Source organism: Panthera tigris, chromosome C2, assembly GCF_018350195.1.
Source record: "Panthera tigris isolate Pti1 chromosome C2, P.tigris_Pti1_mat1.1, whole genome shotgun sequence".
NCBI lineage: Eukaryota > Metazoa > Chordata > Mammalia > Carnivora > Felidae > Panthera > Panthera tigris.
This window is the reverse complement of record NC_056668.1, coordinates 4,702,436-4,709,352: the sequence shown is the minus strand read 5'-3', so window position 1 is coordinate 4,709,352 and position 6,917 is coordinate 4,702,436.

The following is a 6,917-nucleotide window of genomic DNA, read 5'->3' as shown; positions in this document are numbered from 1 at the left end:
TTCTCTCTCTCTCTCTCTCTCTCTCTCTCTCAAAATAAATAAATAAACTTAACAATTTTTAAATAAACACTTTAAAAAATGAGGTAGGTATGGAATATTTTTTTCTCTCTCTCTCTTTTTTAAATATCTGTGGAAAGCAACAGTTCTAACTGTGGGGTTTGTAACATTTGAAGAAGTCGAACCTAAGGAGTAAATGCCAGCCGCTACGGTGCAGGAGGAATTACCCCCAAGGAGAAAGGAAGCTGGCGGTTAACATGAGGCGTCAAGGTCAAGGTCGGAAACAGAGCCCCCTCACCGCGGGAGAAGGCCGCCTGAGGTGGGCTGGCTGCTGCAGACCTGGGTATTAACAGTGCATTTTCAGAGAAGGTGCGCAAGCCAAGTCTTGAAGGAGAAGTCAGCCGGGATGGGTGACAGGAACGGGGGAGACCGCCTGGGGACAGCTCCACGCAGAAGGAACAGCATGTGCAAAGGGCCCAAGAATATGGGCGGAAGCATTCATGCGAAAAAACTGTGCACATTTTGAGGGCGCCTGGCTGGCTCTATGGGTGGAGTGAGCTGCTCTTGATCTCGGGGTCGTGAGTTCGAGCCCCACGTTGGGAGAAGAGTTTACTTAAAAATAAAAGGAAAAAAATGTGCATAATTTAAGTGTGTACTAAGTGTGTGTGTGCGTTACAAAAGTTCACCCACTTTCATTTAACTTTTCGGTCAACATGTCTTCCCTTCATGGAGCTCGGTCTCTTCCCTCTACCCTCTTTCCTGTCCCCCAGAATCCCCAGTTTTCAGCTAGATGGGGAAACGGACAAAAATCCTCACATTATGAAGCAGTGACGTCCTAGCAGGTGCATATCGAGGGCCTCATGTGCTAGGTTCCGCACCCCTGTGTTTCACGTGCACCGTGACTTTGATTTCAGCCCCGCGACAGCCCACGACTGCTCTGTGGGTGGGTACTATTATTGTCTCCAATCCTAAAGAAAGAAACTGTGGCCTGGGGAGGTTCGGTAGCTTGCCCGAGTCTTGCAGCCGGTGGGGGAGGGAGCTGAGATTAGGACCTAGGCAGTCTGGCTCCAGGGTCGAGGCTCACACTCTTAGCCATTAGGTCACGGGGCTCTCCTCGCAGAGCTAGGGTGCTGTCGTTCATGCTGTGCATCAGACACAGCCAGCGTGTGCGGAAACTGTAGAGAAACATCTACCTGTGCATCAGAGAGAGCTTCTCAGAGAAAGTGGCACTCTGGTTGGGAAGGATGAGTAGGAGTCAAGGGCAGGGAAGGGAGGAGTAGGGGAGGGGGCATCCCAGGCAGGTGTGTTTTTTTTGGGGGGGTGTCAGTGCCCAAACCCAGAAGAGAGGATTTTGGATGGGATGGACCAAGAAAAAAAGAAAACGGGGCGCCTGAGTGGCTGTCGGTTGAGCGTCTGACTTTGGCTCAGGTCATGATCTTGTGGTTCGTGGGTTCAAGCTCCGCATGGGGCCCTGTGCTGACAGCTCAGAGCCCGGAACCTGCTCCAGATTCTGTGCCCCCCCCCCCGGCCCTGCCCCTCCCCTGCTTGTGTGCTCTCTCTCTCTCTTTCAAAAACAAATAAACTTTGGGGAAAGTGGGTGATAGGCACTGAAGAGGGCACTTGTTGGAATGAGCACTGGGTGCCGTATGGAAACCAATTTGACAATAAATTATATTTAATATAAGATAAATAAATAAACATTAAAAAAAAAGAAAACAGTTCTCACCGGTCACAGATTGAAACAAATCCGTTGGCCTCTTCTGCTCAGGAGTAGCTTTTGAGCAAAACTATCCTCCAATTAGTAGGCAAAGAAATGTCTGCGACACGCTAACTCCCCTTCCTTCTTTTAAGTTATTTATTAAAAATGACTTTTTTTTAACATTTATTTATTTTCGAGAGAGAGACAGAGACAGAGCCAGAGCATGAGAGGAGGGGCAGAGAGAGAGGGAGACACAGAATCCGAAGCAGGCTCCGGGCTCTAAGCCATCAGCACAGAGTCCAATGCGGGGCTCGAACCCACAAACTGTGAGATCATGACCTGAACCGAAGTCGGACGCTTAACCGACTGAGTCACCCAGGCGTCCCAAGCTCCCCTTCTTTCAAGCCAATAATTGAGTTCTGGAGAGACTCAAGGGGTCAATAAAAAATTATTGGGAGACTGTTACATTCCAGAGACAGAGCTGGACCTAGACACGGCCATCGTTCTCTTAGAGCTCATAGCCTGGGGTGGGGAGAGACCCACAGCAGAAAACAGGTATATCTAATGCGGTCTGTATGTGCTAGGACAGGGACGTTCCCTGTTGTAGGCTTGATTCCTCCAGAGGCAAACCTCGAGACAAGAATTTGATCTAACCGTTCAGTTGGGAGGTGGTCCCACGAAGCACTGGTGGGGGGGACAGAGAGACAAGATAGAGAAGGAAAGGAGCCCTTGCATGGTGCTTGGTTGCCACGGTGAACATCCAGCTCCTTCCCGCCAGGGCTGTCTGGGTGACTGTGTAGTACGTGCCCCCAGGGTGTCCTGCCAAGGGGTTAGGAGCTGGGTATTTATCACCATCTCCCATCCACCACTGACGAGGGGCCGCTCCGCACACGCCTATAGCCGGCACATTCAGATAGCCCTGTGCTCTGGCTGTGCAAAGCCCTGGGACAGAGAAGCAGGTGCAAGAGTGAATGCTGCCTTTAGGCGACATAAGGAGCTCACGAAGGCTTCCTGGAGATGTTAGTGCATAAGCCTAGGTCATTCAGGTAAGAAGGAGGAGGGAGCAGAGCATCGCAGGCAAAGGAACATTAACCATATTTATCGGGATTATTTGTGTGAGTGACGTATTCCCCGCTGGGTGTAAGTTCCTCTGGGGCGTGATTAGATCTTCCTCAGCTAACCTTTCTCAAGTATGTGTTCCTTTTGTGCGGGGCTAGAAAAATCTAAGGTCAAGAAATATGAGACCAGGTATAAACGGGCCACCTGGTCTACCCCCGTTCTGGCCGCAGAGAGAGATGGTCACCAAGACAGAAGGACAGCCTGAAACTCCTGTCACCACACAAAGTTTGAAAAGGTTTCCCTGTGTGTAACTTTGTGTGAGAGAAGCCGCACAGTCTTTTCTTTACCAACTTCATTTTTGTACAAAAGAAAATATTTTTATTTTTTTAAACTAAAATGTAGAGAACGTGCATTTTCTAAAGGATTACATTTCACATGTTAATTTAACCTATTTTGTAAAAATATCAACAATATGCTATGGACACCATTTATAGCCACAGACCTATTTCTAGAAGGTTCTGGAATATCATATGTCAGATTCCTTTGCCTTTTCTTAACCGTATATTTATGTTAAGACCTTCAAATGAGGTCGATATAGGTAAATTGTTGCTTTCCATTTTCTTCAGTCCTTTGAATAGCTCTTGCGTTTTCTTTAAAATAGGCAGCAATTTCCCCCCACACACGTGCTCACGCTACGGCAAAGGCAGGAATATCAGATTTTGCCATGATTTTGCAGATCTAGGCCAGTCCTTTATTCTCAGGGCCTTCGATGTCTGAGGGCAGGTTTTCTTGAAGCAGTTCCCACCGCCCAGAGGCAGCTGCGACACCTACATTATACTGATGTCTGGCGGCCACTGCGAGGTCGTGGGTGGTAACAGCTCCTCAAAATGAAGAAAGACGCGGCGTTGTTTTCCCTGAGTATGCTGAACTCAGTTTTTATTCCATTTTTAAGGCTTCTTTTTAAATGTTTTTAAGGTTTATTTATTTTTGAGAAAAACAGAGCATGAGCAGGGGGAGGGGCAGAGAGAGAGAGAGAGAGGGAGACACACAGAATCCAAAGCAGGCTCCAGGCTCCGAGCTGTCAGCACAGGGCCCGACGCGGGGCTCGAACCCACGGACCGCGAGATCGTGACCTCAGCCAATTTTTCCTCTAACAATTTTCACCTCTAACAATTTTTCCTTTGATGGATGTGATTTTCGGTGGCAAGTCTGAAAACTCTTCCCCTTAGACCCAGAAGATTTCCTGTTTTTAATTTTTTTTTATTTTTTAAATGTTTAGTTTTGAGAGAGAGGGAGGGAGAGAGAGACAGAGAGAGAGAGAGAGAGAGAACATGAGCAGGGGAGGGGCAGAGAGAGAGAGACAGACACAGAATCCGAAGCAGGCTCCAGGCTCTGAGCTGTCAGGACAGAGCCCGCTGTGGGGCTCGAACCCACGAACCGTGAGATCATGACCTGAGCCGAAGTCGGACGCTCAGCCGACTGAGCCGCCCCGGCGCCCCCCGTTTTTAAGGCTTTGATCAAGATGCATATCAATCTCTCCAGCAGCTATGTCTCCAACTGAATGCTGCTACTTACGACGGGCCTGACCGACGCTGGTCATTGAGCACTGTCCTGGGAGCAGCCACAGTGGAAGAAATAGACGGATGGGAACCTCCCACAAACTGACCTATTTACCTTATTCTCACAAATCATCTTCAGAGCCTCGGCTCTTTGGTGTTCAGCAGGGGGCGTACGAAGGGTGGCAGAAGGGGGCACAGGGTTTATGATTTTTTTTATCCATATTCATCACCTTAAAGAAAATACTCTCAAAGTGGCACGCCGCAGAAAACAAGCCGGCCATCACCTGCCTTAGTCATTGACGTTTCGGCTGTGTGTGTCCCTCTCCGGCCATTGCCCCAATAATCCCTCTCAGAGAGTGGGCTGGGAGAACTTCTGGAAGGTGCTCCTGAACCACCTGCAGCAGAGTCCCGTGAGGCGGGGGTTCAGGTGCGGAACCCTGGGTTCCAGAAGCTGGAGCTCAGAATCGGGCTCCCTGCGATCAGGACTGGGCATCTGACCCCCTGCGGTCACCCTGGTGGATCCTTAAGTACATTCAAAAGTGAGGACCACCACGTAGGGGCTCTAACTCAGGACCGGGGATGGTGTCTTGTGGAAACTCGGGAGACTATCAGCAGAAACCCTCTCTCGGCCCGGAGGTCTGTAAGGCGATGGCCCGCGCTGCCCATCTCCCGGGCCCGCCTGTGCACGGACCTCCCCGGTCACCCGGAGCGCCCGCCACCCTTTAAGGGCAGCCGGGCTGCGTTGGGCATCTGCGTGCAGCGTCGGCTGCTGGTGACAGAGCCCTACCTCCTGCCTCCGAGCTGATGGCACAGAACACCGTGTTCAGGCCACACTGGGCCCGTCACCTCGTCTCCACCTTCATACCTGGCAGGTGGCAACGCCCCACACACTGCCCGTGGGCCTGCTGGCTCACGGAGAGTACCGCCTGCAGGCAAGAGGTGATGGAATCAGGGACACAGGCGACAGAGGCGGGGACCGAGCCGGGCTGTGTGAGGACATCTGGGCCAAGGAGCGTGCCCGCAGGAGCGTCCTCCCCGCCCGGGGAAGACTCCAGTCTGCTAAGCAGCTCTGTTCCCCTGGCTACCAGCTCTGTCTGATTCCCCTTGGCACAGACCCTTCCGGTCACGGGAATTTGGGGCTCCCGGTGGCAGGCCAGGAGCTCTGCTGTTGGAGGTGCGGGTGGGGGTCAATGGCTTCTCCCCATACTAGGCAGCTGAACGGCGGTCTGCAAGTGGCTATGGCCCGAGTCGCCGGTCCCCTGAGCTGGGGAGCAACCCAAAGGGTGCTCCCGGACCCTTTTCAGGAGAGAAGCGGCGAGAAGGCGGTACCCAGCCCGGGTCAGTCCGTGGTGTCCCCGTAAACAATCAGTCCGGGAAGGCGGGCCGGCCCTCCCACCTGTGTAACATCCCCGGCAGGCCCCGCGGAGGCCGGCCCCGCGCCGAGTCCGAGCGCTGGCAGGTGCAGGCCGGTTCCCCTTCGCACATTGGCTCTGCCCTGGTCGGAGAAAGTGGACCTCGGTGCTTCTGGCCGCTCGGGAGGGCTTGGCCTTCCCCAGTGTGGTAGGGGCAGCGGGACCATGGAGACCCCTGGGATAAGCGGACACAGACACCGGGCACAGATGTCGTGTCCAAGAAAAGAAGGGTGTCCACCATCTAGCTGGCTGAGAGAGCTCTGGACGTTCCTTGCTCCTCGCCCTGACTTCTCCCGGCCAGAGAGAAGGGGTGGGTAGCCCCTTCAGCTGTGGGATCTGGGCGCAGCCCCTCACTGCCCTGTTGCCACCCTCCCCCGAGGGCGGACAGTGGCCGAAGTTCCATCCCTCTGTTTCTGGGTTCCAGGCAAATGATAGATCCCGTGCACCCAGGACCTTGCCAGGCATCCTGGAGAGGGAGGGTCTCGCAGCCCCCAGGAGCCGGAGTCCGCCCTCGGAACTCCTCAGGTCTACAACGCCAGGGAGAATCAATCACAAGCCCAACGGGCACTTCCTGGCCATTAACCGTGCCCCAGCCCCCATCTGGGCATTCGGTCTCTATTCTCAAGCCGTCTCTCTGCAAAGGCGTCGCCTCCCTCTTACATATGTGGAAACTGAGTCTCAGACAGGGGACTGAACTGGCCCAGCGCCACCACTGGTTAGTGGCACGGCCCCACTTTGAACCCAGCTGCATCTAAGTCCCAGAAGAAGGCGGCGGGGGGCGGCGGGGGGCGGGGTTCATCCGCACGGGGAGCCAGGGTGTGCAGCCAGAGACAGACACGGCGAGGAAGTTGGAAGCACGACGAGGAGAGTCCCAAACAGGTCCCTGGCCCCCTGCCATGGGTTGTGGCCCGTGTTTATGGCTGCTTGCGATAGGATATCTCCTGGCCACCGCTCCCCACCCCTGCCCAAGAAGGCCGGGTCTACACAGCCACGCTTTTCTCCTGCTTTGTTTATTGCTGGATTCCCAGGGCCTCAACTCCTGTCTGGCTACCGTGGGCACTCAGTAAGTACTGGAATGACTCCATCAGTCAGTCACTGGGTGGCTGACCCAGACGGGCCAAGAACTGAGCTGACGAAAAACCCTGACAGTGCCTATTTACTCTCACAGAATTAATCCAAACGGGTGCTCCC